Raw genomic sequence first — 21296 nt, 5'->3', positions numbered from 1 at the left:
AAATGAAGTACGCTTTAGTTCTTCTTCAGCTGAGTTATAAAACATGAAAAGTGAAACATGTTCTACATTTTACTGTATTGTTTGATTTCCAGTGCTATAATTATTTATTGAATATTTATGGAATGTCTAACTAATAATGAAACATAAAGAATTTTTATTTATTTATTTATTTTAATCATAGTAGAATCAGGTAATCCTGGTAGAGAAAACTAAGAGAATTTAATTTGAAGTACATTTTCTGAACTTTATAATTTTTTTTAACATACTCCACATTGATTGATTTTTTTTAAAAAGTGCTAAGCTATAAATAAATTTAATTAAAACTATCCACTAATGAGTAAAAATGACTTTTTCATGTTATGAGGAACTGTGGTTGGTTGGCATTAATATTGAAATATCTGTTTTGGATGTCGACTGCAGTTGTCCTTTCAGTGTTATTCTTGGCAGGACAATTACTTTTTCAAGTATCAACAACAAGCCGTTTTGCCAGTAGCAACACTCTGAGGACACTTTGCTGCCATGTTTATCCATTTCTAAAATAGTTTGATTGATGGAAAACTGTCCTATTTCATTTTCTTTTAGACTGCCTTTCAAAGGTTGCTTCAAACATTCACATCCCTTGCCTGTTTGGTTTATGCATCATTCAACACCTTTATCAACATAAGGACACTTATAGAAGTGCACAAATATTTTTAAAAGAAATTAATGACTTTATTTCATGGGATTAGTCCAAGGTTAAAATGCTGTCATTGCAAAGCAATAAAAAAACAAATCAGTCCTATTACCAACTAAACATCCTGGAGAAACTTGTGAGTTTCAAGATGAGCCTTAAGGGAATATTTTTCTTAAAGCTGCTGATGACATTTTTAAGGTTTAGGGTTGAATGGATTTCAAAAAGGCCTTGAGAAGGAAGTACATTCAATACATAAAGAGATGTGCTGCTCTGGATGGCACTTTCTTCTAAAAAGAAAATGAGTAAAGGCATATTAGGGAAGGTGCTGCTGCTCTCTCTTCTCAAGCTCTGGTTATTGAGAGACTAAAGTGCAGAGGACACCAATGCAGAATATAAAAAAGCAATTGCTGTGAAGTTTGGCATGATATCAACTTCATTAAGGAGAGGAGGAAACTATTCCTCCTGCTCCCTTGACAGAGAAGAAAATCCTCCTCTCCTTTTCAGGACCACACATCCCCCCCTTCACCCTTGAAGCCCCTGGCCTCTCTACCTCTCTGTGTGCTTTATGCTCTTCTCCTCTGTAGCCCTCAGACATCATTAGAGCCACCCAGCATGCCACTTCCCTAACACCACCTTCCATTTTCTGTTCGATCATTTTCCTCTCCTCATCCCTCATATCTCAACACTCCTGCCACTCTCGCACCCCTCCTCTCTTCCTCCTTTTAGCTCTCCTCCTCCACCTCTTCCTCCTCCTTCTTCCCGTGGCCCCAAGTGGGAGCTGCCATAACAGGAGGTGGAATGGATTCATTTGCTCTAATGTGGTTTGGGCTGCAGCGTGGCACGGCGCAGAGCGACACTTTATCCCAGCACACAGGGCTTCTCTCCCTCACCGTCTGCAGTTCATGTGTTTTCAAACAGGCCAATCAACACCACTCAGCTGCACTGGCCTCTATCTCTCATTCCCTCCCACATACTCCGCTCTAAGTATGTCTGCAAAAAGCCACCAGCCATCTCTCCCTCTCTTACACACACACACACACACACACACACGCACACACACACACACACACACACACACACACACACACACACACTATTATCTCTAATGGCAAACTCTCATAGTCAGGCAGTCCCCTTTGCTGCCTTAATTTCCCCGCCGTCCAGTCTGGCCTGTCCGCTGCTGGTTCTTCATCGCCTCCAAACCGGCCTCCACCATCGCATCTCTGCCTGTTTGCCTTGTTCCTGCTTATTTTCTTGACTCTGTTAATCCTCTCCTCCATTTAATCTCTCTTGCTCTTCTTTTCCCTCTCAGCAAAGCCAACTATTAGTCATATTGCCCCCACTGGGCTTTATAAAACTCAGCCCTCTGCACACCCTCACAACCACTTGGCTCTATAAAAATGTGAAATGACTTGTCCCACGGGTGGAAAAAAATAAACTCCAAATAATCCCGTTTGTTTATCTTCTGTTTTAATGTGACAACTACGGGAGCGGCGGGCAGCTATGTGACACCCAACACTGCAATGCAAACAGCTGTGATGTGGAGATACATGAGCCGCTCTGTTTCTGCCTATAAATACGGACCTTCAGTTGTGGACTATTTCAGGTATGCGCCACGAGATCCTCCCCCTGAGAACTGATGATTACTTCACCGCTGAATGCGTGAGATCAGAAAGTGAAAGCAAAAAAAGTTCAGCTGATTCTGCATGAGATTTTAAACACTGTAAAGACGTAAACCACACCACAACAACAATAAATACAATACAAGGACCACTGTCAACTAATACAAGGTTGGTTTAAAGATAATATGTACTGTGTTTTTAAATTTGAAACAAAAAAAATGAAAAGATAATGGCGGTGTTGACATTCTAACCTGCTATTAGCATCTTATTATAGCAACTAGCAAGTTTAGCAAAGCTAGCATTATGAAACTTTCCAAAAGGCTGCCAGCATTTCCAGATCACGCATGTGATAACTCAAAGCAACTTTACTGCATGTTCAGTTTGTTCTTCCTGTTGTCTACTGAAAGTTGTGCTCTCTTACACCCTTAAGGAACTACACACATGCCTACATTTGCTGAATTAAAATTAAAAATAGTTAACTGAGTCCTTTTTTTTATGTGTAATAGCATCCACACCAAATAGTGTTGACAGAGTTACCTTGCAGTGCTAAATAGGATATTTATCGATTTGAAGATTTTTGAGTCTCTGACTCACCGGTCAAAAGTCAGTGCCCACCAGTTGATGTCTCTGTGTATCTTTAGTGTTTATGCATAATATCGCAGATGAATGTACTGCAACAGTTTACCTGTTTTAGGTAAGCTGGATCAAGAGATACGTTTTGCTTGTACCTTTTGCTTGTAATCTACAAATTGGGACGCTAGATGACACGAAATCTCACAAAGTGAAGCTTTCAACAACCTAAAGTGATGCTTCCAAACCTAAATTTCACAAAAAAGTGATCAAAAATGGCAATGACAAACCAATAATAAGGAGACAAAAATACAGGATTGTCTTTCATTTGTGCGTTTTTATCTAAATGAGCCTCTAATTAAAATCAGTCTAAATAGATAGTGGAAGGCACCAAAAACTCAACAACTGGACAACAGCATGGATCTCCTGCCCTTCAGGAGAAATTCTTCATTTAAGGTAATGGAATACCAAAAACAAATGCATTATTACCACAGCAGCATAACATATGACAGTTTCATTCTTAAACAGGGGCTTTTACTGTTTCTATAAACATCTCAAGGGTGGTAAGGTGCTAATGAGACACTTAGAACTGTTTCATCATAGTCAATAGGGTTCCGGTTAACCCAATAAATGAACACTACAAAAGGTTTCATCAGAAAGAAGAATCAGCATATGAACTGTAGCTGTGGATTGGTTGTAGAATAGGAACCATCTTCCGTTGGGGGTTTAATCCCGAGCACTCTGAAGTGCTGAAATATCCTTGGGCAGAGTACTAAACTCCAATTGCCTCAGATGTGTGAGAGTAAAATTCTTTGCACATATAAAGTGCAAACATGTATTATAAATGCTCTATGAGTGTGTGTAAATGGCAAACTCTTTGCAGTAGCTAGATAAAGTTAAAAAAAAATAAAAGGTGTTACATAAATGTGGACTATTCAGCTGGAGCTGCAGGTTTTTCTCTACCTTGAGGAAATCCTTCACAGCTGCTGCCTCAGATCAGCGCAAGATAAAAATCATACTTACATCAAATGCATTTCTGGGGTTTTGTTTGTAGTCTCCTTTAGCAGATTGTGTTTTGGCTTTTTACGTTCTTCTGTGGACTAACAGGGAGGGGTCTTCTGTTTACTGATGAGATCGAAAATCAGGTCATCTGTGAGCAGTAAAAAGCTCGCGCATCACATGATGAATGAATGAACTCCTTATTCCACACAACGTTCCAGTTGCCGAAGACTATAAATACCAGCTGCGGAAGATTGTATGTCCTGACTGCCACATGCAATTTTCCAGTGTCACGAAAGACAAGATTATATCACTCGTGATGCTCAAGACGTAGTATGTGTGTAAGGAGAGAGCTCAGGGCAGGAATGTGCATATTTTAAGTCGCTGAACCAGGTCTGCCGAGGAAAAGCCCAGAACGCCGAACCGCCTCAGCGGGCCGCACAAGGTTTATTAAGTGTAATCGCATCAGTCTTCTGTGATTTTAGAGTAAATGTAAGAAGATTTGACAGTATATCAGAGAAGAGGAGCATGATTGACAGGGCAGTCTGACAGGCTCGTGTAAAGCTAGCCTTACGGGCCCTGCTCCAGCAGAGCTGTTAGCTCACACACCGCCCCCTGTGGCTGCTGAATGGGTAAACTGACAAATTCCATGTCCTTCGGTTTCAGCACTGACAAACTGCTGACCCACATGCAATTAAACAACATCCACCGAGGGGCGAATGCAACACACCGGACGTACGGCAGCAAATGAGCGGTCTTCTGCAAGAGGACAGAGTGATGAAGTGTGTGCAGCAAAGAGAAACAGAGAGACAGGGGCAGAGAGTGAGACTTACAAAGACCGAGTGTGATTCAATCTGCTCACCAAGCCATGAAATGGTATTGGTGTCATTAGGGAGAGCAAAAATATATCTGTGCCAGCCTGCCCTCCACTCTCCTTGCCTGTGACACTAAAAGCACAAACCTTAAATAGAAAAAAAAAAACGGCAACCGGTTCAACCTTTCTTCACTTGGTGGGACTAAACAGTCTGCACTGCAGCTGAGGTTTTATTGGATGAATCTTATCAGCTCTTAGTCATTTCCAATTAGAAGCAATGCTGAAAACACTGGGAAAAAGTGCAAAAAACATGCCTTTTCCTGGAAGTCTGGCAGCAAAGTAATTATTAGGCGACTCAAGGACTGTTTTCAAAAATAACGCTTTTTCAGTCTTAAATGTGATTTAAAAAAAACAACATGACCTTAAGCTTTCAGCTATCACAAAACTGATCAACAAAAGTAATTTAATCACACTGATGAAGACAGTGAATGTCTTGTGACTTGACAACTCAGGAGTACAAAGCATCAAGAGTACATGATTAAAAAAGTCTCAGCACTGAGTTTGAGAATTGAATGTCAATGAAACAACTTCTAGTGCTTTCATCTGATAACAGACAGATTTGGTCTTTTTGTTTCAATCCTAAAGAGAAGAAATAAAACACCTGCATACCAGTTTGTTTAATTATTCTTTCTGAACACAAACATGGGGCCACCATTTGGACGGTTTTATTGGTAGGTCAGTTGTTGATTGGATCACAGCTATCTTAGGAGCTGCACTGAATGCAGGGTTCATGCGTATTGTTCAGGCAGAAACTTTTCCAGATTGCGAAGGATGCCTGTGAATATTTAAACAATGAAAGCAAACAGTGTGTAAGTGAACAAGTATACAAGAATAGACGGGAGGTTTGTTGTTTCTAGAGTTCATTTTCCATTAAAAATAAAGTAGCTATTTAGCCACTATATTTGAATCTAGACATACATTTTTTTCAAGTTTCATAAAATGTATATATTTTGAGTAGCTTTGTATCTGAGCTATTTCTACAGGTATGCCACTGGAGAATATGATTATTACTTTGTCCTCCCTCTGCTCTTTTCTCCTGTTACTCCCCATTTCTAAATAATGTGCAAGTACTGCAAGCTCTAAATTATGTGTCAATTAACTCTCTGTTCTTCCCATAGAAGGTGTGAAAGATCTAATTTTTTTTCTCTATTTAGCTATGTCTCTTCCTGGAACTCACAGAGCTCCTGTTATTACTAACACTGTGTGTACTCTGTTTTTGTTTCCCATAGAAAGTATTCCTAACTTCGAGAACTGTTATCTCAGTGTCTTTTTTCCCATAGAAGGTAATCCTGCATCAGTGCCTCAGGGCTTACCTGTGAGTCAAACCCAGAAGAAGACATTGATGGCGCAATAGATGCCATTCCTCTTATGAACTGTATCTCATTGCTTTTTTATCATAAAAATTATGTCTTAGTGCGAGAGCTGGGCGACAAATGATGTCAGTATGCATCGCAAAAATCCCCAAATTGGAATTAGTTTTTTCACATTCTGAATAAAGATAATGAATATTTTATCCATTTCTATCTTTGAAAGTTGCTGAAGTTTGCACTGAGGATATACAGAATCAAAAGTTATTTTCGTTTCAAACACAGACAACATCTATTTTACTATTTCAATTTTTTTTCCATTGAAGCCTGAATTTATGTTCCAAATCCTATTCTATTCATCTGACATAAACAAAAGAACGTGTCCATTTTTGTTCTATTCTCCTGTAGTGGTTGAAATTTTTCGTTCAAGGCTCTTTTATTTATCCAAAGCAGTTGTATAATGTTTGATGATATATTTTTCTTTCAGTTAAAAGGGAGTGATTCCTTTCTGCTGTCTCCACATGCTTGCTCATGGTAAAGGACTGCCACAAAGCCAAGAGCTCAATACAAGCTGAGTTTCCTTTCACCACCTGGCATAAAATGAGCAACCACATTCAGTGAGAAAACAAGATAATTTAGGCCAAATTAAATTAGATCTAAATGATTGTGGCTAATCTTGGAAAGATGTGATGTATCTGAACAGATCTCAGACTTAAATTTGTTCTTTTTAAGTAAATATGAACGGGATGTCTTGCTAACTGCATTGAGGTGATATTTGTTGTGAATTGGTGTGACATAAAAAAATGGAATTGGAAAAATAAATTTGATGTCTACAGAAAAAAGTAATAAAACAGATTAAGATATTCAAACGTGCATTTAAAAGATACAGCCGAAAACCTCCTGACCTTTTAAGCAGAGGTCCTGAAATCTTTTAACAGAAAAAAAAAAGGTTTATTCAAGGACGCCGCAACAAAGCGGATATTTAATAGTTCATGTACCTTGCTCTCTGTTACAAAAACAGCCTGCAAAACCCAGCGATGCAACAACACAAACAAAATCATGAAATCTACTGACAGGGTAGCTTTACACAAACAGCAAAATAACCTTTGAGAGACCTTCCTACGCAGGTACATGGGAGAATGCTGCACTCATTCATCTTGCTCTGTTGAGTTTTTGTTCACCGCTGCGCGAGAGTAAGAGCCTCAGCAGCAAAGACGACAAAACATCTGCTAGCTGCAAAAAAAAAGAAAAAAAGAAAGGAAACGGGCCTAATGGCGTACACAGAGGCTCCTGATTCATTCACTGAAGGAACAATTCATGTTGGTATTATCTAGCACAGCGAGCGGATAAAACAGTGCTGAAAGGATAATGTGTTCCACTGCAGGTTTTACAAAACACTGCTGCTGTGTAAATGTTTATTTGTAATCTTAAATGTGTTCCGTCAACTTGTCTTTATGCAAGCATGTGTAACGTGATGTTTGACATGGAAGGCACTGAAACCGCGAGAGGCTTTAACGTGTGTCACTGAGCTCCAACGCGCATTTACTGTTAAATATTTCTCCTCTGGCTGAACTTGGAAGCGTCAAGGTGTACGGATGGAGGAAAAAAAAAGAACAGAAGAAATGACAGTCATGCGACATATTACATGCAGGAGGAGGTGGGGGTGAGTCAAGCAGAGAGAGATAGGGGAGGATAGGCTGCAGAGCAGGAGGGAGATGGCGAGAGGTCATCTTTGGGTAATTTGTTTTGGTCCTCTCAGAGCGCAGACACACGGGGAGCAGGTAAACCAATTACAGTGTGACATGAATCACTAAGACCTACAGGCAGCCACACAGCTGGCCAGCCAGCCAGAACACATGAGCAGGCTGCCTCTTACCCTAAGTGCTGGTCAATCACGAGAAGCACTGTTTGTCCCTCCTGTGACCATGACCAGACATCTGGAAGAAGCTGAGCAGCTCTGACGGCTCTTTAATTGTTTTTCTCTGACTTCTGCGGGAAACGTTGTTTTCTCACACCAATGCTGAATCCACCGTTAGCTTCCCGGCAACTTTGATGGTTTCAGCTCCGAAAAAGTAAATCTAATCGTTCTGATTTCTCAGTTCCATCCAATCTGTATGTCTAGAATAACAATGACAACAATGACTCCTCTGAAGACACGAGGTTGGATGTCAGATCCTAATGGATGCTAACGCCATGCCAAACACTCCAGGCTAAGTATTTACACGACAAAGACTTTAGCAATTAGTTTAATTTCGTTAATCGGCTGATGGCTGCCATAATGATGTTGTGTCAGGCCTCAGTCATATCAACGCCACCGGCGATTCAACAGAATCGCAGGAAGGAACTTAAATAAACAAGCATTTAGTTCTCGCTCGCTGTGGAAACAACCATAATCCTCTGGCTGACATTGAACTGACAGCACTGCTGCTAAAGTCAAGCCAGGCCCGGGAAAAAATGGAGAATAGAGGAGAGGAATTGGACTGGATTAGATGCTGCCTTAACATTTTGGTGTGTTTGCAGGGTGCTTTGTAGATTGAGATGGGGTAAATATTTGATGAAGAGTGTTGGGCAGCATTTTGCCAAGAAGTACCTGAGAAAGACCTGAAGAGCGAAGAGGAGTCTGTTGCACCATCATCTAGGAAAGAAACTTTAATTTCTAACCCTAAATAGTCTAATTTCACTGAAAGCACCATTGAAGCTACATTTGTTCACCGTGAAAAATATTTCTTTGAAATTCCATTTCAACATCACAAAGAAAATCAAGTGCTACATTTTGTAATTTGGACTTCATATGAGTGAATGGATGACTTTTAAAAATGTTCTGACCTCGCTATATGCATATAGTGAGTTATGATTTTCAATAACTTTTACATGTAATCATGGGTTTTTGTATGCAATTTTCACCAAAAAAACAAAAATATGTTCATTTAAAACCTCGCTCTATTGAGCTAAAGCAGTTGCCAATCCGACATCAGTTCAGTAAGTGCTTCTTCTGGTTGAAGAACTGCAATGCTTTGCAGCCACAAACCCCTAAATGTGCATAGTTTGGCTACAGAGAGGTGAAGTTGGGTGGAGAATCTCTGAGATGTTAAATCTACCATAATCAGGCCCCTTGATATTAATAAGGACCCCTGGACTCTTCTCTCTGAGCCACTAACTGGTCATTTGTACCGCCTGCCTCCACAGAAAAAGGACCTCTGGAATTCCTCTCTTCTTCTCTCCATCATGCCCTTTCCTTTCTGTGTCACTCCCCCCTTACACTTCCTACATTTTCCCTCCATGTCTATTGTCTTTCCTTCATCTCTTCACACCAACTTACCCCTCCTCTTCTGACTCCTTGTTCCCTCCCTCCCTCAATCTCTCCTTCTCTCCCTCTTCCTCCCACCTCCGCCTCCTCCTTCCCTTTTTTTTCCTCTTCATTCCTCTGGCCCTAAAACCAACCCCTTGGCCGCCCGCTTGAGCTCGCTCAGATGGCTGTTACCATGACAACCCCGTTCTTTCAGCTCTCACAAAATAATGAAGACAATGTGTTTTCCATTTAGATGAGTTTTCTAGTGCAGCAGGGAGATATGGAGTGTCCATCTTGCCTCCTCTTTCTCTGCGGAGGAAATGTAATAAAAAAAAGGGGTTTCTAACCTCTGTCTCCCCCGACTCTCCTTCACTTTTGCTTCGTAGTCGTCTCTACAGACCGCCGCGCACACAGGTGAGGGCGCAGGAAGCCTGCTGGGAGCTAAAGTAAGCTCAGCCTTTTTTGTACAAAAATCCAGTGACAAGCGGCGAATGCGGCCAAAGTGTTACCTCTAATTGAACAAAAGGTTTATGTGCAGTTTCAAAAGAATGATAAAACTACAAACCGACTTGTTTTGAGATATATCACAGCATCCTGCTCTGAGCTGTCACATTGTAGCAGTGACAATGATAAACGGTGAACACTTCACATCTTTTTTTTTTTTTTTTGGATCGCCCTGATGATATTTTCACAGGATAATACTCCACCACTAGAAGAAATGCCATGACAACCTAAATTGATGGAGGGAGTTTTCCTATCAATGTCTCGCATGCTGGATTTATTAACTTGAGGAGCGAGCGAAGGGGGAACTGCGATACAGCCACTTGTTAGAGCTAAAAAGCAACATTTACGCTGCTCTTAGATGTAATTCATTTGAAACACGCAGGTATTTTCCACACTGGGGTTCAAGGTAAACAAGCTAATCATGCCGTCTTTCGTCTAGCGCTTCAGAGCAATCTATAATGACAGCTGTGTCATAAAAGGAACTTGGGATGTGACAATATAACACAGATTTTGTGTCCAATTACTCAAAGTTAAATTAAAAAAGAAATTATTTGCCAATAAGCAGCTTTTAGATAACTATATTACCTTAAGAGAAGAGGTAGAAAATCTGCCAGATCAGTAACTGGTTTTCGGGAGCTCACCATCTGCCACATCGTGCACAGATATACAGCTTTCTCCCTGAGAAACATATGAGAGAAACAGAGGTGGGAGCAGTATAATATTTGTATGTCTGTCTGTTTACAGTGGAAATAGTGAGTCTGGGACGTTTTTTTTTTTTTTCTTTGGGTCTCTTTTCCAGTGTTTATGGAGAGCGGTGAGGAACAACACTTCCTGAGAGGAAAGCCAGCTTTCCGAGTCCAAACCCCATTCCAAGCTGTTCAGACGGGGAACGCGCTGTCTCCAATTTGTGCTTTCCACCCAGTTGCAGCGTAAACACGTGGACGGAGAAACTGGCGCGCTGAGGCACTTTCAGATAATCTGGGCGCACAAAACAAAGGCATACAAGGAGACTAATCACGGATAAATGAGCCAAAACTTCTCACGCAGTGTTTACCAGCTTTGGTAATAATTTGTCTTTGACAACGGTGCTGCAAGAACATAAAAACACAAAGGTGAAGCTTCACTGAAATCCCACTCCCCTGACCTCCACCCATCTATTCCGCAAGCCTTACCTTCACTGCGCTGTCAACGCAGGTGACATCAAACATACAAATTAAAAGAAAAGACTTCCCTGTTCCTTGTTTTTCTCTCTCCAAGCCAGCCATCCCCTTCTGACTTAATTAAACTTAGATCAGACAAATAACAAAGTCAATTTTATTTAAACAACACCTCCAAGACATGTCAAATCAAGCTATTGGCTGATTATGTTTAAACTCAACAGAATAATTCAAAAATATGTGTAGAACAGTTCTAAGTTACAGTAGTAATTATTAGCTAAATTAATCCCAAAGTAAGTCAGGCTTCGGCCAGTTGCAGCCACTCCAGGTAACTGGCATGCGGTGGATTTCATAATCCTTCTGAGTGTAGACTAAGTGTCTATAGATTGTAGCATGAGTTGAAGATGTTATTATTGCATACATTTCATATTTTTTGACATGTCTAAATGTTTTGTGTACTTAAAGCTTTGCATCTTCCTTCGCCACTGAAGCAGATAAAAAATACTACACCAGGGTCTTTATTAATGTTGTGTAGACAACTATTGGACTTTATAACCACAAATTTGGAATAACCCAAAAGATTTACATTTCTATCAGGAATCAAAATAACTGGTTTCAAGAACAAGATTTAAAAACATATAAAGCTGATCATATAGAAACAGGAATAAATCATGAATGCTTCTGACCAAAAGTTTGAACACAGCTTCAAATTTATATATATATATATATATATACATATGTTCATGACACCCCTATAACAACAGAAGCAACAAATTCATCATTGTATCACAGTTTTGTGGTGCTTTTGTTGCAGTTTTATTTTACACAATTTTGAGTGTTGGAATTTGTTGTTCAGTCTCAGACGATACAAAGGGTAATTTTGCTCAGTTACGCAAAGTTTATCACTGAAATCAAATTGGTGGAAAACTCCCACGGGAAATGTACCAATAAAATGTTTATTAATCCCACATACTCAAACAAAAAAGAAATGAAAATCCCTTATTATCCAGAAACCAAAGATCCAATGTCCACAATGTTTGCTTAGGGTTAGGGTTTGTCTTCCCAGAGAAGATTCTGGGAAGTGAAAAATCCTGGTGAAACATTTTCAGATCGCCTATTTTGTTTTCCTCACACTGTTTACTTGCCTGCAATGGTGTGCAACTTTTTATGCTGGATCTCTAAAGGGTACACTGCCATCGATTCTCATGAAAACGCATGATCAAACACAAGGTGGGAGGTTGCACATAATGCAGTTCTATATGCATCCAGTAATTGCAGCAGTGTAATGAACAAGCTGCTTTTATTGGGAGGCCCCAAAATGCTCAAGTCACGCAGTTTCTTCTGTCAATATGGCATGAGGTCGGGGAACGCCCTCTGATCTTCTAAAGACACAGTGGTAAAATGTTTACATGTGTACTCAGTCTCTGCCTTTCCACTGTAACATCACCCTCTTCACTGCCACCTGCACTGAAGTTGTCCACATTCTGCCCAAACAAACACAAAAACACGGTACTCCATCTCATCCTGTGAAAAGTCTATTTAGTCATGATCCAGGGTGAAGACAAACAGGGAGATGGAGTGAGAAAAGGATGGAGAGGTGAAGAGTGGGTTCATCATTACATGGGATTGCTGAGCTGGTCAGAGATTAACAAGGAACATGCACTTTTCATTAGCATATTATAGTTAATTTTTTTGCCATTTTTTAGCCATCACAGCAGAACTTGCATTAGAAGCAGGAATTAATCTTTAAATATTCATCTTATCAATTACAGAAAGTAAAAGCAACAGAGGGTAATATTTACTTTTATTTATTTTATTCAATTTGCTTAATTTCACACTAAATTGCTTGCAACTCATTGACTATTCTTCTAATCATAAAAGCCATCATACATTTTGACTCAATTTGCTACTCTTTTCCACTAGTTTGTTACAAGATTAAAGACGTTTGGGTAGAAAGCAATTGTTTTGTTGAGTTTTATTAATGTTCCCTCCCTCCTCACAAATCATAAGACAACAAATTGCTAAACAAATTACTTCACAATCTTGTGAACAGACTTATATTCTCTTTAAAATGATTGCATTATCTTAAATTAAAATCCCTCAAACTAAAGAATTATATTTATTTAACAGAAATTAAAAAAAATAAAATAGATAATAGGAACAACATAATTTTGAAAGTTATATGTTTGTTTTACTCTTAATGGATGGAATTTTTATCTGACTCTTACTACAAAAACAATTCAGCATTTATGTATTGGAAGTTGATATGTTACATTTTGTCTTGATGTGCCCACAGCATAAATCCTAACATGGTTTATTCTTTAAAGTCACCCAGTTAAGAGTCACAGAAATCCAAGGTCAATTTGTCAACTCTGGTTAGTAGCTCTCCATTTGTGTTGTGTTCGCACACTATTCATTATTTTCCCCTGCATCACTAGGTTACAATTAACAGCTATTAAAATAAGTGGCTCTTGGAAAGACACAATTAGGAGAACAAATCAGGAGAATTTGCGCTGTAAAAGTTTCATTTCCATTTTCCACAAAGAATGTCCTTGAAATGAATTATTCTATACAAGATCTCATATTACATACACTTATTTGGAGATACGGTAACTATTGTATTTAAGTCATCCATAGTGAAAGAAAGATTTCAGCAATTATAGCTTAGCAATGTAAAAAAATGTATTTAAATAAATCTAACAGAAATACTTTAAATCAATAAAGAATTAATGTTTAATTTTAAATTATTCAATTTTGTTGTTATTATTATAAGAAAATTAAATTTTTCTGGTGGTGGCCAAATCACACTAGCAACTACTGAGCTGTCCTAATTACATATGAGGGATCTATCAGCCAGACATATCTACATGTATACATACAGTTAGCAGAAGAATGTACTACTGTACACTGTTTGTGGCTTACTAAAACTTAGGAAAATTGTTGCTATTCCTTCATTTTTGAATGGACGCATTACCAAAACTCTTTAGCACATTTTAAAAATGTATCAGTTACACTCCAATAAAAAAATTATATACATTTTTGATTCAGTCACAATCAAAATCGGAACCAGTCAGAAAAAGCCTGAATAAAATACAGTAGGTGCTCAGTCAATAAGATCAGCTCTGTTATTCATACTCAGCAGCAAGACCCTTAGCAAATAAAGCACTGACCAGCAGCAACCAGGTCCTCTGATCTGTCAAAACATCCCATAATGTTCAGACTGAGTAATGTTTTACATGGCAGAAGTCTCAAGTGAGCATCAGAGGAAACCAACCACAAAAGTTAGGAGACTAAATGTGCTGACAGCAAGAAAACAGAGAAGTGCATCTGAATTAAGATATCTATAAGTCTTTTGCCCTGAAGGGCCCAGCCTGGCCTGGTTTTAAACCTGGACTGGATGTTTTTGCATAAGCCCTCAGGGCCCAGTTCCAGCCCACTCCCTGCAACCCTGAAGGCTCCAGGAAGTTCGTTTTTGATACGGCGATTCCCGCCCACTTTCCAGGGGACACTCTGCTCAATGCAAACACAACCAGGGCCAGAGAACAACATCATCAGGCCAAATGCGGCTGGACACGTACAACCCAAAGATGATTTCATCTCTCTTATTTTTTCCTTTTAAAAGGGAATACTACCTGAACTACCACGTCATAACAACATTAAAAACACTGCAAGGTAAACTCAAAAGAAAGCAATCTGACCCAAAGAGAAACAAAAAGGTTAGGAATTCAAAAGAGGTAGTCAGAGGGATAAAGAAAAGGAAGACAGAAGGGAAAGATGGCAGCTGGAAGGAGTTTGATTAATGACATGTTCCCTCTCCAAACCCTATGGTACTTCCTTCAGAGACCCCACAGACCTCCCTCAGCTTCCCGCTCTGAAGCCCTCCACAAAATCTCCAGTATGGGTCCATCCATCAATGATAGAGCCAGCCACATTAGCCTTCCTGACTCCCTTGTGCTGAAGCCCTAATTCTGCCACAAATGAAGACGCCCCCCACACCCCCAATACTGACCCCCTCCCCCATCTCACCGTCTGTCTTCCCACCTCTGAGAGCAATGATCACTTCAAATAGTCTAAGAATAGCCTTAAATAGATCTACATTTAACAGTTCAGAGCGGCATCTTTTTGAACTTGTTATATAATAAGGAGAATAAATGGCTTCCTGTGACCATATAAGGTGGGTGCACGACCTATGTGCTCTGTACATACAGTCCATTCAGGTTTCTGTTTAGACTGTACCGTGTCAGGGTGGTTAAACAGAGCATGCTGTCATCAGGTTGTGGCTGCTCTCTTTGATGCGAGTACAAAAGCTCCAGAGCGGATGTGAGCTTTCCCCGCGCCTCCGCCACCGCACATCCCCGCCCCGCCCCCCATTCGGCCAGACAGCCAATCCTCTCCTCCGACTGAGCAACAACTCCACACAAAAACACACGGACAGAGCTCAGCATAAGCATCTGGATCACACAAATGAATTCTATTTTCTGACAGCAGACAGACGGACCCGCTGGATGGCCGGCGCTAATCTGCCACCATTCCTCCTCCCTCCTCCCATCGCCACCTATAATCCCTGCAGGGGACACAGAGAGCGAGAAAGACAGAGTTTGGGACAGTTTGAGGGGGGAATAAAGCAGAGAGACAGAAGCAGGAACATGTGCATGCTGGTGAAAATAGGCTTGATCTTATCCCCGTGGAATGAACGCTTTCCCCCGATTGGCTAAACACTTGCAGGCAACTTTGCTAATACTACTCAACACAATGGAAGACAAATGATGTTTCAATCACAGTTTTGGCTGCCCTGTTTGATTTGCTCACAGAACACAGTTTATATACCAGGAAAAAATAATAAACTTTATCGTCCAGTGCGCGGTGCAGCTGTGTGCCTCTCACTTAAGGCTAGTTAGCCAACCGAAGACGCGATGCCAAACAGATGAGAGCCATCTTTCTTCCAGTAAAACAAAACTGACTGGTAATTTAGCCGCGATATCCTGTGGCTTTTTATGTGACCTCTACCACTGGGGTGAGCAAGTAAGGAGACATAAAAAAAGTGTGTTTTTGCACCACAGTATGTGCTTTGTATTCATTGCAGATAACAGGAGGCCGTTGGAGTGGGGGCAGCGGACATTGATTTTGTGTGCTGGCCAGGCTTTTCTCCGGTCCAGAGTCTGGTTGATACATACACCGAGGGCAGGGAGAGCTGGAGTAGTAATGCACCGCTCCGGACAATGCATACTAGCACTGACAAACATCAACAGTCAGCGACAAGTGGACATAAGGGCCACCAGGTAATCACGCCGACCTTATTACCTGCCAACACGTTCCCAAACAGATGCAGAACATGTACAAACAGAGGCAAATACCACCACTTTGCAAACATAAAGAGCTTGGTGGAAGATAGATGATCAAAGGGGATTGAATGAGGATAATTTTTTTAACTGCAATGAGGTGGGGGGCATGTTGCAGCATTAAATCCTTTATCAAGTAGCCAGCAAATCAAATGCTGATTTCCATGAGGCACCATGCCGGAGGGCAGCACGGACCTCCCTCATTAACCAAGGCACCGCAGACCACATACACACAACAGCGAGGGCACAGCAACAGCAGCCGCTAAATGAATTTCCTGTTGAATAGTAAAAGCTGAAAATATGAACTGGAAGGGGAAAAAAGGGGGAAAAAAACATTTGGAAAGCTATTCTCTGTGTGGCTGGATTTGATTTGAAGCCAAAGCAGGGCAGCTTTGATCAGAAATGAGCAGCCTCACCAGGACAAAGTGGCCATCAGAGGGGCACAGTGACAAAATTGGCACTTCAATTCATGTTAATGTTTAATGACATGAAAAAAATACGCTGTTTGTTTTTGGGGGTTTTTTTTATTCCTGCCCATGTTGTGCCATTTGAATATCAGCACATCAAAATATGACAGAAATCAAGTCTTTACTGATCTAAAGAGTAAAGAGTTCAAACTCCTACCTGCTCAAACTTTTCTTCAGGTCCTTCTTATGTGATGAAAGAAAAGAGAAAAACAAAGCTGTCAACCTGTCAGCGCAAAACAATATCTTGACAGAAACAGGAAAAGAAAGTTTTGACAAGAATCTAAGTCCAAAAATAATAAGCAAAGTAGCCCATTTGGATAGACGCAGCTGAAAACAAATTGAGTACGTATGGAAACCTATTAAAATCAAAAGCTTGGTTGCGTGAATGATAACACATCAACACTACTATCTGAATTTTTTTTACATACATGTAAATGTATATTTTGTTTGCATATACTCAGTTCAGCCAATAGTCCTATTTACATGTTAGAGAGCACAGTTCTGAGTCATGTCCTCCAAACCAAAATGTTGGTGTCCATCTAGGCCTCCATTTTATCCATATTCTTCAAAGAACATTACTGTGAAATGTCCTTGAATCTCAAACTACATCATCCTATTATCCTGTTACCTATCTCTCCCAGAGTTTCAAGATCTTATAACGTAAACAAGTCATCTCAAATGTAAAATTAGGCCCAAAACAAGGAAGATGTTTGTGAAAATACAAAAACCGTGTCATTAGCAAGCACAGAAAGTGCTAAGGATCCCTTCACTGGCATTTAAACTTCACTCAAACATAAAAATAGAGACGACAGTGAAGTTTAGAATGTATTGTTCAAGATATTAATTCTCTTCCCTTTTTGTGTGCTAGCGAGCATTAGCACTGCAGCCTAGCTAGCCCTAGAACCTATTAGCTATTATATCAAAACTAAGAATTACTCATAATTATTTAGCATGTGGTGGTATTTTTGGTAACCATTAGCCAGGTAATTAATAGTTGCCGGGACTACTAGGTGTCAGTGAGGGTGCTGCATTAATGTTGGGTGTTACTAGCAATCATAATTACAGTTCCTTAAGTACTGACTCATATGCTGCCATTAAGCCAAATCTGTGTGCTCATACTTGCATGCCAGAGCATAGTGATAGATTGCCACAGTCAGCTCAGTAACTGCTTTGTGAACTTAAGTTTTTAAAGCCCTGTGTTGCAGTTTTACTCTCACAGCTAGTTTTTCTTAAAAAGAAGCAATCCTATTTAAACCAAAAAGGTCTAGAAAGAAAATAACTGTTCGACCTGAAAATTGGTTTTCATTGGTTGTCAGCTGTATTTTGCTGTTTTTTTGTTGTTCTTTTTCTCATGCTGCTCAGTTTTTCCATCAGTTTTGTTGATATTAGTCTACAGTCACCCATAGATCAGGGTAATAATATACCACAGTTGGCAATTCTCACTTTTCTAGAGTGAAATTCAATCTTTTCTTTAATTTCTCACTTTTTCAAACCAATTAAGCAAAGTGCCTGCACTCAAAGCACAATACCTTGTTCTACACTACTGTTTGTGACTGCATATAGAAAATATACTGGAATTTTGCTTTTTTGGTGCAACTGCAGAAATAAGGTCACACAACAGGAACCGGTTGGTGATAGAACCAGATGAGAGACAACTCATCCCAGCTATGTGATTCTTCCTAACTCTTCTAAGTAGCAAGATGATTCAAATCATTACTCTGTTGGTAGTCTAGAATCTGCAGCACTTTTCTTATTCTGTGTTTTAGTCCTTAGAATCCAGATTGGTCAAAAGCTAAATCTTCAAACAAAAGTGAACATTAGAATAAGCATAGAAAAGGCCGATCAATGAATCTCTGTTCTTTATCTGTTCGTATGCCAATTTTGTGACTATCATGGGCACAGTGATTATAAAAACAGATATAATAGATGGTTCTGTGTTATTTATTCCATGAGTTAAAACAATTGACTGATGGAATAAATAACACAGTTAAAACAATTGTATTTCTATAACCGCACACATAAAATGTCATTATTCACCGTCAATTACACAGCATACAAACAATACATTTTAATGAGCACATCGGACGAAAAATGTCAAAAATTAAGTAAAACAACACAGAGCTCACTGAGGCATCTCTTCAAACCAGCTTGCTCTTGTGAAATTAAACTGTTGTGACATTTTAAGCTATTAGCCGAGAGCAAGTCTGAGACAGGGGACAACGAACATGCACACACAGGAGTCCAGAAACATACGCATGTAAAAGATACACGCAAAGGAAATTAGGAAAGCAGGCTCAGGAGCTTTGTCGGTTCCTATGTTGAACAGGTAAGAAAGAGAAAAGGTGGGGAATAAAGGGTGGGAAAACAGAAATTTTCAAAGTTTATCATTTTAGGACTTCTGTGGACTAGGAATTTTACAAAACTAGCCAAGAAAAAGTTGCACACATATCATGCACATTTCCCCACACCCAGATTAGTATATTAGTACGTTCATTAAAATGTCTCACAGGAAAAGAAATAATTCAGATGAACCAATGTGTCTGTGCTTCTAAAGCAGTCCATTCTTCTGTGCCTGAGCAGAATAAACTTTAACCTCTGAGGCCAAAGGAGCAAGACGGGAGAGTCACGCTGAAATCTGATCTTCTGGGTTTCCTCTTAGACACAAAAACAGACACCTGAGCCCCGCTAGGGAATGTGGACTCAGCTCCATACATAAAACCCACAATCAACAACACCCGGCCATCTAACAATGCAAAACATCATATAATACTAAAAATAATAGTTCAATAATAGTCTGCACTCAGAAAGGTCTCGTGAATCACTGTCCTTGTGTACAGGAGATCTCACTTGAAGAAGGTGTGAAGGTATCTATTGTATGTGTGTTTCAGAGAAGAAAGCATGTTTCTGAGAAGAATTGGGAAAAAAAGAAGCAGAAAGCATGTTTTCCAAGAAGTAAAATCTGGTAATTAACAAGCAAAGCTGAAACCAAATGAAACTGGACCAATTGGTTGTGCTTTTAGTTCATCTCCGAAAGATTCTGTTACTTTCCATTTCAACTTTTTTTCATAGAATACAATAGCTAATGGAATCAATAATTATCTTGATTCACTGGAGATCCTTCAGCTTTCATAAATTATCTTTGACATCGACTGATTGAAAGTTTTATATCTTCTTCTTTCAGCTGCTCTCTTGAGGGGTTGCCATGGTGTCTCACCTCTATCCTCTTCAACTGTTACACCAACTATCTCCAAGCGCTCCAGTTGTGCCCATTAGTCTGCTTTGGCGTCTTCCTCTTTTCCTCCAGTCAGGCAGCTCCAACATTCTCCGTACTACACAGCCATCGTCTCTCCTCAGAACATTTCTGAACCATCTCAGCATTGCCTCTCTAACTTCACTCCAAACCACCAAACTTAAGCCGTTCCTCTGATCTAATTTCTAATCATTTGCATTCTGATGTCTTCAATTCTTACCAAAAACATCTGCTGTTTAAAATAACAGCAGATATAACCCTGCTATTACAGACTTTATTGTTATTACTGTCATCAATTCCCATTTAATACAAAAAAGGAGCAATGTTATGCAAACATATTTCTGTTCCATAGGTTTTTCTGGGATCTATTGACAGGAGGAGTGTGTACGGATTATAATTACATGTTAATATTACTCTGTACTTAGTAAGGTGTTAAAACTTGCGGCTGTACTTTATTTGTATAAAGAGAGTTGAGCTACATTATAAACGGCCTGTCCTTGTGTGCGCTTGTATGCAAGCATGTCTTTTTAATTTTAGCAGTTAATTAAGAGCAGCCACTTCAGCAGGAGCTGAATGGGGGAGCAGCAGCTCCAGGCTCATTGTAGATCCACTAATCCTTCACTTATCTGCACAACGTCAATACTCCTGCTTGGCCCCCCACCATACTGTGCTTGATTCTCTCCTTATTCTCCCTGTGTCCTTCCTTCTACCTAACCCTTGCATCTCTCCTTTCAGCCTTGTTCCCCTTCCTAGTCTGCTTGAAATCCATCCTTTTATTTACCCTTTCCTCTGGACAAAACAGGCAGGTTGTGGGGAGTAATAAGACAGAGCAGCAGGGGTGGTTTAGCTCTACTAAGGTTATTAGGGCTCACGCTCAAACACACAGTTGCTCACATGGTGACTGAGGTGAAGCCCCATGAGGTCGGGGGCCATTTCTGCTGATAGGGGTGTGTGTGTGTTGAAAAAGCATTTTATGTGTTCATGCTCTGAGGGGGGGAAATGATGAGACCACACACCTTTTACTGAGTCTCACAACTGAAGCTGCTCTGTGCTGCCAGAGAGTTCAATAGAATGATGATCAGACTGACCAAAATCTCTTTTCTTGAAAGCTGGTTAAGCATGCAATTGCAAGCCAACATTTGCCTGTATCAGTAACTTTTATCAGAGTGTTAAGCTACAGCAAGGATTGAACATTGTCAGAGCTTATCTGGCAATACATTTCTGCCGTTTTAAAGGTTTTTGTAA

At 39.9% G+C, this 21296-nt stretch overlaps 1 protein-coding gene across 5 annotated transcripts in view; it reads right to left on the bottom strand.

Moving 5' to 3' along the window:
* Window positions 1-21296, bottom strand: part of LOC102237688 (zinc finger MIZ domain-containing protein 1-like) — a 120595-nt gene that overhangs the window by 40619 nt on the left and 58680 nt on the right. The window contains exon 1 of one of the 5 annotated variants that reach the window (XM_023327377.1): window positions 10424-10441. The exons of the other annotated variants lie outside the window; for them this stretch is intronic. The gene's annotated coding sequence lies outside the window, so the exon portion shown is untranslated. Of the gene's footprint in view, window positions 1-10423; window positions 10442-21296 lie in introns of those variants that run through there. 5 annotated transcript variants of the gene reach the window in all.

The sequence above is a fragment of the Xiphophorus maculatus genome, chromosome 22 (genome assembly GCF_002775205.1).
Source record: "Xiphophorus maculatus strain JP 163 A chromosome 22, X_maculatus-5.0-male, whole genome shotgun sequence".
Taxonomy (NCBI): Eukaryota; Metazoa; Chordata; class Actinopteri; order Cyprinodontiformes; family Poeciliidae; genus Xiphophorus; species Xiphophorus maculatus.
The sequence above is the reverse complement of the archived record's forward strand: the minus strand, read 5'-3'. Positions and strand labels throughout refer to the sequence as shown.